Source organism: Tinamus guttatus, unplaced genomic scaffold (genome assembly GCF_059628265.1).
Source record: "Tinamus guttatus ecotype Peru unplaced genomic scaffold, ASM5962826v1 Tinamus_guttatus_pri_ptg000088l, whole genome shotgun sequence".
Classification (NCBI taxonomy): Eukaryota; Metazoa; Chordata; class Aves; order Tinamiformes; family Tinamidae; genus Tinamus; species Tinamus guttatus.
In genome coordinates this window covers 787456-798111 of record NW_028288622.1, presented here as the reverse complement: position 1 = coordinate 798111, position 10656 = coordinate 787456, and the positions used below count along the sequence as shown (strand labels likewise).

Below are 10656 nucleotides of genomic sequence, written 5' to 3'. Positions count from 1 at the left end.
ACTGGGTACCCACTTATCCGATCTGACTGAGACCTCTTCTTTCAAGTGTATCAAAAAGGAGGTGCATATAGAAATCACTGCTTTTTATACCCCAGTCAGTTAGTCAGCAGGGCTACTGGTCAATCAGACACATATATAGGCTATTTACACAGCTGTCTTACTTCTGAGCTATATTCAAATATAAATAAATAAATAAAGCAGTGAATTAAATTAGGCATTTAGAATATGCCAGTAACAAAAATGTTTGAGCTGTGATAATGAGGGTGATTAAGAATGTGGGGCCCTGCAAGGATTTAGTGATTATCTCTTTAGGGGCACCTTGATACAAAAAGGCATTGAGATTACTGATCTCCCCAAACACAAACCTTTCTGAAGATTTATGTTTTAATATTGCTGAGCAGGGAAAAAAGCAGGAGGGGAATGAAGATTTGGCTTCACCCACAGAGCACTGTGACCAACAGGAAGACTCAGTTCCTTCTTTTTGTGTGTGAAAAAGGAGCGCTGAGCAGCACCTACACCTTCTGTCAGTGCACAGGCTGTAGGAGGGGGATTGTATAGAAATCATTGTTGCTTCAAGATGTAGCTTGACCAATGCCACCTATCCGGTGAAGCCGCTCAGTAGAAGTTAGTTCTAGCCAAATATCAAGAGTTATGGCCCAGTTTAGTAGGTCAGAATATAACACTGGCTTGGTCAGTATTAATAAGCAGTAATAAGCAGTCTTTGACTGCATGTTCTGTGCACATCTGTTTTCAGGATCTACAGCAGCTACAGTCTACCTGGCACTGGGATGTTTTGCAAAGTTTTGGGACAGACAAGCCTAGCTGATTCAAGCGTAGATTTATGTTTAGCTTTGTGATTATATTCATTTTTCTCCATATTTTAAAAAATAGCTGTTTTGGGGCTGGCCATAAACTTGCAAAAGCTAATATTAAAAACTCATATTGACTTCAGCAACTGTTAAACAGGACAAGATAAATAGGAATGAAACATAATGGCAGAAAGAATCTAAGCCGATAGACAAAAATCTACGTTTGAAATGGAACATAAGGAATTCTCAAGGTTTGGGTTTAGTCCAATGAGAGTCAGAAAGAAAACTCCCCAGAAGGAAGACTCTCATATCTACTGATATCTGCTGTAGGTTTTTTTGTTTGTTTGTTTCTGCCTTTCCTTTGCGTCTTACTCTGAAGCACCTTCTGTAAGCTGTCATTAGAAGCACTGTTCAAGACTACACAGACAGGCTGATTCATTTCACTGATTCATGGGAAAATAGATATATTCTTCACTTGCTTCATTTGCCATAAAAGGTGATGCTGTATTTGACTTGGGAGTGAAACAATATTCATTACTGCAACATATTGCAGAAAAATGCTTCTTCTGATAGCCGAGAGGCCTGCTGCAAAGGATTTGGTCTGCAGCTAATGCAGCAGCACTCATTCATGTTCGTAAATTATTTCTGAGGTATAGTCCCCAGAGGAGGATATAATTAAGACAAATAATGCTGTATTATTTTTGCTGAATTTTATATTATTCCTATCTATCATACTTCATGTATAGCAAGGCAGAAAATGAATTACTCTGTAATATGATAACAGGCTTTCCAGTAGAGTTCCATTACCACTTCTGAGCCTTTTCATTTTCATTCATAAGCATTACTATTTCCCTCAGCACTTATATATACATATTGTGTTGGTAGAAAATAACAAGAGAAACAAGAAAAGGTTTCAATGATGCCAACACATGACTACCAGTATTACAGTCCAACTGGAATTCATTACTGAAGGTAGAGTTTTGTCTGTCTCTTTCCACAGCATCAAAAATCTGGGAGAAGGCTGTGAGATACAGCTGCATTCTGAAGTAATTTACTAATTATATATAATGGTTTCTAAATATGCAAGTAGCAGGTTGCTCAAGAGGACATTAAAATATACAATTAAAGAGTTCCTAAATTATTTAAAAAGGGACTACCTCTATGTACTAAAGTTCATTGTTGTTGATTGTATCACAAGATTAAGCTTTAAACTTCCAGCTTTAACGTACTTTATGAAAGCAGACTTACTGAGATGGCTTTTGGAAAGAGATCTGCTCGTGTGTGCGCTGTTCCCTCCAAGCAATACACGCCCAGCCCTGTTTTTCTGAACGCAGCAGGAAACGGGAGACGGTTCCCATTCTCGCAGTGCCAGGCCCCAGCGGACAAGCGCACACGTCCACACGGTCATCTGCTTCTGTTGCTCTTCTGGAGAGGAGGGCCTCTTGTCAGCTCTAGCCCTGCTGTCCCAAGCCAAATGTTTCATGCAGTGACTGTGCTCCGTGCTGGCCCTTCGCAGTCACTGCAGCCACGTGCAGATGCTCCCGGTAGCTGGGGAGCACACGCAGAATCACACAGCATCACAGAATGGTTGAGGTTGGAGGGACCTCTGGAGATCACCTAGTTCAACCATACCTGTGATTCAGCATGATTTCAGCCAGATTGGCCTAAAAATTGAAGACCTAACATACAGCAGATACTGCGATGCTACCCGTGTCATTTACCAGTCGTCATGCTAAATTACTGTCGTTATTTTTCTAAACCCCAGCAAAACATTTCAAGTTAGAATCAGGACTCAGACTTGCCTGTATCCTAGTCAGGTTGTATTTTCAATCTTTTCCTAATAACGTAAAAGCCTAAATAGCGGCAAGCACAATCATGAGAGTACAAGCTATGTTTCCCACTTCAGGTTACTCTGATAAAAACATACCACATTTCTACTTGAAAGATTTAGGTTATTTTGCTCTTGTGGTCCTTGCCATTTCTGTCAGTTCAATTTTACAAAACCCTAGAGGTAAGAAGATACTTCTATGCACTTTTTGCATGGTGACAAATCCAGGCACAGCTGTTAAAGAAAGTCTTTAGGGATCTGAATACCGGAGTGTAGGTATGTCCAGAATGGTGACCCTGAAATCCAGTATTCATCTGCTGCATAATTTCATAGATATCTACTTCACAAGTAGTTTAACACATGTATCATTAAACCCAGTCATGATCCAGAAAGTAGCTGCAGTTTCAAGACTTTGGTGGCAAAATTAGGGATCTTCTTATCATTGACTATGAAGAGAGTTTGCGTGAAACATGAGGCTGCCCTCCTCTGAGGCATGCTCTATGCACTAGAAATGCAGCATTCCCTGCCAAATGCAGCCCTTTTTTAATGTGTAAATTATTGCTCTTCACTGTGCCACTGTCACTCATCTTTTACATCCCAGTCTAGCAGCACTTGCTGGTGGGAACCTCTGATCTCTCTAGAGTGAGCCCTGTGAGCTCTTTCTGGTGTGTTCCTGTGGGATACATCCAGAGTCTCCGCAGTGCCTGAATCCCAGAGAATTAGTTAACAGGCAACATTAGTTATTAGGAGACAGTCCAGAACTAGAGATCACAAGCAAAACGAATGTGTTAGCACCAGAAAAGGGGCGCTTTTGTGTAAACTCTGGTAGTCACTGTTTCCTGTGATGAAACTAGCCTAATCCCATGCAGTGTAGATGGGTCACGGCAGGGCTGCGGCTGCTCTTGCAGCAGCCACATGCTACGTGCAACAGCGACAGCTTCCCAGTACTAGCAGCAGGATACACTTGTTTGTGTTGGAAACACCTCCTACTTCACAAGAGTAAAAGCTGTGTGGTGTCACATTTAGCATGCCAGACTATTGGATTGCAGCAGCTAGAAGCTGAGAATGATTTCCTTGAAGCAGCATCTCATTGAGCTTGGTCTGTTTTTCTTTGGGAGTAGGGAGAAACTGGAAAAGGGGGAAGGAGGAATAAAACAATTTTTTACCCTTCAGTACCAAATAACTTACCTGTCAACAGTGTTACCACGGTTGTTCAGCAAGCTTTTTATAGTTGCCTGACTCCCAGCTTTTACCTTCTTTTATATGAATGTTAAGTGCTGCATCTAGAACTGTATTCAGAATACCATACGTCGCAGAGAAAACACTGCAAGGTTAAAAATGGGACCTTGTCCATCTGGAGGCTTCCTTTTTCATGTAAAGACTGTCATCTCATCTGAGTAAATCTGTTCTAAATGAAAGAACCTGGTCAACACAGGCATCTAAATAACTCTGATAGTAGAGTTAGCACTGCTATTTATATAGCTACTCCAGAGAATACCCTTATCCATTTCACTTTTGGCCACTGAGCTGCATTTTGGCAGATAACTGTTGTTGTCTGCTCCACCCAATCAGCAGAACTGAGGCACCTGCTTCACTCCACCCATGTGCTTCTGTGTTTTCTTCTAAGTCTAGTTATGAGTTTGGAGGAAGAGGATTGCCCATAGTCATTTTTCATTTTTTTTTTATAGTGGACTGTTTTTCGATTTAATTGCTTGTGGTGCTGCAGTGTAATATGGGAAGTGCTCTGCTGAGTAAACTGCTCAGAACTTGGCATGGTGTTCAGTATTTTTATGATTTTACTCAAGATAGTGATAGTAACCAAACACAACTAGGATTTTTCTGGCTAATTTTTGGAATATTGAGATAACACTTACAGGAAGTTAACATTCAGCTTTGCAAGTGAGGAAGCAAATTCTAGGAAGAAAATAATGTGTGGATAAGTTATCAGGAGCCTCTGAGAATAAAAGGTTTATCGAATCATTGATTGCACAAGAGCAGAGAGTGCAGTAACTTGTGGTTATGTGGGAAATTCACCATAAATCACAGTAAGATTCAGCATCTTGCAGGGATCGATGCTGGGATCTGAACTGAGAGTTTTCAGTATGGTTAGCTGAGTGATGTATGGCCTGAGACAGTGACTGTTTAGCACTTAGATGTTACCAGAAAGCTCAAAGGAGCTTCTTTTTTTCTTTCTGCTATGAATAACTGACGACTGCAGTGTCTGATCAATAACCAAGGACTGCAGTGTCTGTAGAGCTTTCAGTAAGAGCACAGAGATGGCATTTGGAATGGAATTTATTCTTCCATTATGCTGTCAGAAAAATAAAATTCTGTATCTGTGTTTGAAAACAGTCTCAGTTTTAAGTTCAACTCAGCTGTACCCTGCGGCTGAAACATGGCCATGTTTTGGCAGCATGGAAGCTGCCATATGTTGTAATGATAGAGATGCCAATCTCCATCTGCACTGATGCCAGTCTCTGAAGTCAGACTTATGAAAAATACCTAAAGGAGTATATATGTAGCAATATAAGCAATTATAGCTCTACAATCTTAAGGATATATTAAAGATATTTTTTCATCGTGCACTGTGTAAATGCCACAGACTGCAATTCACTCATGTTCTTCAGAGATCTAATAAATAAATCCATTCTGTTTCCTATCATACAGAACTGCTTGTTGTCTGTCTACCAACTTCCAATAACCAGAACACAATTCCACTCTTTGAATAAGTTCTTACTTATTGACTGGCTTTCAGTCAGCACACACTGGAAATCAATGAGCAGATTCTTTTTTTAGCATGGCCATTCATGCAAGGCCTCCAAGTGAGAGCATGAATGTGGAGAGGCGGAACATGACTGTTAACAACATGACATTTTCTTTCTTTCTTTAAGGTGAGTATAGGCTGTTGGTTCACAGCTCTCATCTTTAGCTCTCATCTTTGGAAGTCTCGTGACTTCCAAAGCTTTTAAAATCATCACTTAGCTCATTTTAGTGCCTGAAATATGTTTAGTATCTTTGGACACAAACCGGTATTCGTGTTACTGATAGACAATAGTCTAAAGGACCGTCTACTCAGAGGCTGTGGTAGAGCTGAACCACATCTACGCAACTTAATGCAAAACGAGATACACAATGCAAAAGAAACACCTCAAGCAAAATTCCTTCTCCTTCCTTTTGCAAGGACTGCAGTTGTTTCTCATTGCTGAGGACAGCTGCTGATCAGTAAAGCCTAATATCTCAGCAGTTACATGTTCACCCCGAGTATCCTGAGACACATTGTGAGACTGCCGAGAATGGCACTGAAAGTGGCTGGTGGATTCCTTTAGCATCTCTTTTTTTTAAAACCATTTATGTCCCTTAGATCTGGAGAAAAATTCTTAGGAGACACAATAAATTTGTTGCAGTTAGAAATTGTACTGTTGATTAGGTCTGTAGTTTTCAGGCGCACATTTTCTTGCACAGCAGTCATGGTTGTCTTCAAACTTCTATTTTTTTTGCGAATACACCAGCTAAATTCTTCCAAGTTTCCTGAACTATCAGGTCATTCTGTCTTTGCAGCAAAGACATTAATTCAGTTGTTCCCCTTGCAAGCCTCGTCATTTCCACTTCCTTTAAATTCCTAAAATCATTCTGAAGCTGAGCAAAACCACTGGCTATTTCTTCTTGTAATATTTTCAGAGTGAGAGATCTCCAAAGGAATTATGCATTTTCTTTTTATGACTCCCCGTCTCATCAGCCGTAGCAGAATATTTCCTCATGTTATTCCGAATCTGACAGTTTAGCTGGAGGACAAATTTCTGCCACTGATGTAAAGCTATTTAATGCTCTTCCTATTCCAGATGTATGGTCCTCAAGCAACCTCAGCAGCTCAGCTTTACCATGAAATGACAGCCTCGTGTTGCAGTACTTTTAAGACATGTAAGAAACTTCAGATTCCAGTTCTTTAACAGAGGTAAAAGATGCTGATGCAAGGATATTACCTGCCAAAGAACTGGGGGAGAGGAGGTCACCTATAAAATCTGTATAAAGATGGTAACAGCTGTTCTTGCATTCACATAGTTCTCACTGACTGAATCTTGGCTTTTGTTGAACAGAACTTCTGTTTCTTCTGCAGATGTATTTGGATGATAGCATTGTGTACATGAATAGCCTTCTTATGATCCCGTTTCACATGAAGACCAGATAAATCTTTCGTTATAATAGCACTAAACAACTTGCTGGCTAGGCCATGAAGATTTTCTTCAGTGTTTTCCAAAACTGAAAGTATATATGAACCTCGGCCAGACGACCTTGATTTCTTGCAGATCTTTCTGTGTTTCTTCTCTTTCTTCTTGTTTTGCAGATCTGCTTTACATTGTTCGGGTTCTTTTTTATTAGTTGTGAGTGGCTTAGTGATTCTTTTCACTTTTTTCATGGCACTGATTATGTCAATATACTCTGCAATGTATTCTTCCTCATTGTCAGCTTTCCATGAAGGGCTTCATTAATTTTCAAGGGAAATACAGAGTCCGTTTGCTTCTTGTACAGAAGTAGACTCTCGGCTCAGATGCTCAATCTCTTCAGCATATTCTTAGTAAGAGTTCTTTTTGTCAGCTTCTGGTTAACTTCAAGTTTGTTCATTATGTTCTTTGCTCTGTAGATATACTCCAATGTACTCAATGTTTCAAGACTTATAGACACTGTAGAAACTGTGGCAATTATTGATGTATTTGTTTGGCCTCTTGAAGAGCTTTGAAGGCTTCTTGTGAGTTTAGATTCTCTGCATCTTTACACAATAATTTTTCCTGGAGTCAGAACAAACCAGCTGGTATTTCCAGCTTCAGCAGCTATTTTGTCTACTGCCTTACACTGACCAATATTTTCACTTCCAGCAACATCAACCAGGTTTAGCTTCCCAATTTTAATAAGCCCCTACCCATCTATTGTGGTTTTTTTCACCTCAAAACTAGAGCAGGAATGACCAGAATATTCAGTAATATAAGTAGCTGTAATAGTTCTTTCTTCCATACCCCTTTCCAACATCTGACAGGCTTAATTTTTGGCATGTACGGTTATTTCTTTCAAGCCTTTTTAATTTACATCTCTCTCATTTCACAGATCATGAAACATCCGCAGTCTTTTTCCAGCATTAGAAGTCAGATTCAGCAAATCAAAAGTTGTTCCTTACAGATTTCCAGAAGAGAGACTTTCACAGAAAACTCATTATTGTTCCCTCTGAGTTTTTCTTTTTTTTTTGACATGATAGGGTTATTACACCTGCTACAGGATCCTGTTTCCAATGTTTTTCACTGAATGGTGGCTCCCCTTCTGCTGTGAAGCTCTGTCCAGTACCAGTTTGATCATGAGCAGTGTACAGTTTAACCCATAACTTCATCAAAGGTGGGACACAAAAAACACACCTGTATTGCCTGAGCTCCAGAAACCACGTCAAACGTGTAAGTCTTTCTTGATGTTCTAAGTCCCTCCCAGATGGTCACCAGCTTCTTTTCATGCTTGCTCACAGACTTAGGACAGCTTCAGAGCCTGGATTATGTTCTGAAGCACTACAAACATCACGGGGATGTTCTTGCCCTTCTCTTCTCTAGCGCTGACCCCTCGCTGGCAGCTGGGGGAAGCTACGTCAGGCCTCGGAGCGAGGTGAAGCACTGAGCGTCCCACATTGCCCTCCGGTACCCTCAGGTTCCCGCCAGCCACCCGCTCCTTGCAGGCTCCTCAAGAAGTCCAGTGAGGGCACACGGACTCGAAACCAGAGCTGCTCTAAACAGCGCTACTTCCTCCCATGTTGTAAAGCGATGCCCAGTGCTGCTCAGTACCCTGATTGGCTTCATAATCACTGAATTTCTTTTTGATTGAATTTTGGCCTTGGAGCTTCCGGGGCGAAGCTCAAGGCGCCTCCCGCCCGTGAGAGCCGCGGGGCCAAGGCAGGGCTCGCACGGGCTGTGCATGCGGGGAGCCGAGGCCGGGCTCCGGGAGCAGCCCTGGCCGCTACGAGCAGCGCAGCTCAGGCTGCCGACAGGGCGCCGGGCCCAAGGCAGCAGCCAGAAGACCCAGGCTTGCCGCATGCCCGTATGCAGCGGTTTCACCGCGGAGCTCTCCCTCCGCCCTCTCGCAAAGAGATTTTTTTTTTTTTTTGAAGGGGAGTGGTGCGGGGAGGAAGCCACATCGGAGCCCCAAGAGCCCTTAAAGCGGGCAGGTGCTTAGAAATCCTAAATGCCGGTCCCGTGAGGACGCCCACGTCTTCCTCGCCCTCATTCCGCGCCCCGCAGCTCTCTGCGGTTCCTCCTCCTCCTCCTCCTCCTCCTCCGGCAGGTGCCGCGCGGGGGCTGCGCGGGTGCCGCTGGGCGGAGCGGGGCGGGAAGGGGCGGGACGGGCCGCCCCGCTCCGCTCCGCTCTTCCCGGGCAGACGGAACCGCGCAGCCGGCGCGGCGGCTCGTCCCTGCCGGCGCCGCGAGGTGAGCGGGCCGAGCCGCCGTTCCGGGCGGGCCGGGCCTGGGGCCGGTGGCGGCCGCCGCCTGCCCCGCGGCGCGGCCCTCGGGAGGGAGCGAGGGGGCTGCGCGCCCGCGTTGCCACGGAGACGGCTCAAACGGCCGCGCCGGGCGCCCCGCGGTAACGGCCGCGTAACGGCAGGGCCGGCGTCGCGTCCCGCTCTGGGCTCAGCTTGACTTCGGGGCAGGACGCGCGCGGGGCCAGCTCCGGCGGCGGTTGGTGGCCGTGGCTTGGATCGCGGCGCTGCTGCCCGGGGTTGAGTGCCCGGCTCGGAGCAGGGAGGTCTCGTTTTGCACCAGCCCGTGTCCCGTTCGTGCAGGCAACCGGCGTGCTCGGCAACCTGTGCTGCGATAAACCAGAGCAGGAGCTGTCCTTTAAAATAGGCACGGAAGGTTAGAGCAGAGCTGTCCCAGCGAGTAGGGCTAATACATTTCTAGCTTGCTGTGAATTAATCTATTTTTGCGGGGTGAGGGGAAGAGGATGCCTTAGAAATGTTTCTGAAGGACACTGGGGTTAGTTGCGCTTGCGTAAGTGCTAAGGACAGTGTTCCTGTAGTCATCTAAAGATCGGGATTAGATCCAGAGGCCAGAATCCTGCTAACCAGAGCACACACGGGATCTCCTGTGTCCCTGTATCCATTCCTTTCTTCCTAGTACCCACTCCCTGAGGGCAAGGCCTCCAGGGGCTGCTCAGCAACTGCTTAGAGGTTGTTATCTGGAAACCAAGTTTATTGTTTAACTGAAGCTTAAATAAATGCAGTGACGTGCTGAACAAACAGCATGGCCACCACAACTCCTCCAGATTCAAGCAGTATATAGCTACTCGGTCGGGCCTCTGCTGTATTCAAATTTACAATGGATTAAAGAGAGATGTTTTTACTTAATATTGAGAATGTTCCAGGAGACCTCTCGGCTTTTGTGTGCTTTTCAGCAGCTGACAGTGTTTCTAGAGTGCTTTGCAGCTACGTGTGAGGTAGTAAGGCAGGTAGGGAGAGTCTGAGCAGCTGCACGGCGTAACAAGAGCTTGTTTGAGTGGGGCAGTGGAAACGATGCAGTTGTACCAGCTGTTTCTTCTCAAGCATAAGATCTCTCTGCTTACAGTATTTATTAAATCATGAGAATCATATCTGTTGTGCATGTGAAGAATAAAAGGTCCTTTATTTTACTTTATTTAATTTTCCGATGTGCTCATGTATGGAGAAAATTTGCCTCTGGGAAGCTATTGAGTTGGTAGATATGGGTAGAGGGATACCTCCATGGCTTAAAACCACCAACCAAGAAAAATGGGGAGAAAGAGTCTGGATTGCTTCAAAAAGGATCTAGTTAGATTTGCAAGTAGATTGCAAGTGCTTATAAGGAAGGGAATTTTAGCATGGAAATAGGAGTGTTATCTGTTTAACACTTTCAGCCTGTTAATATTAATATTAATCACAAAGAATATTGGATTAAGCACTGTTTCAACAGTCATAAAAATCAAGTGATATCCTAGAAGTAAAGATGACTATCCAAAATTTAAATTTCTGGGCATTCTTGG

The 10656-nt window shown here is 43.8% G+C and overlaps 1 protein-coding gene and 1 pseudogene across 1 annotated transcript in view; one reads left to right on the top strand and one right to left on the bottom strand.

Annotated features, from left to right (window-relative positions):
• Nucleotides 1–3672: 3672 nt before the first annotated feature.
• Nucleotides 3673–8699, bottom strand: LOC104566461 (kinesin-like protein KIF11; annotated as a pseudogene).
• A 360-nt stretch (nucleotides 8700–9059) lies between these two features.
• KLHL32 (kelch like family member 32) overlaps nucleotides 9060–10656 on the top strand; it is a 95151-nt gene continuing 93554 nt past the window's right edge. Inside the window, exon 1 of the mRNA XM_088520408.1 lies at nucleotides 9060–9089. The gene's annotated coding sequence lies outside the window, so the exon portion shown is untranslated. The remainder of the gene's footprint in view (nucleotides 9090–10656) is intronic.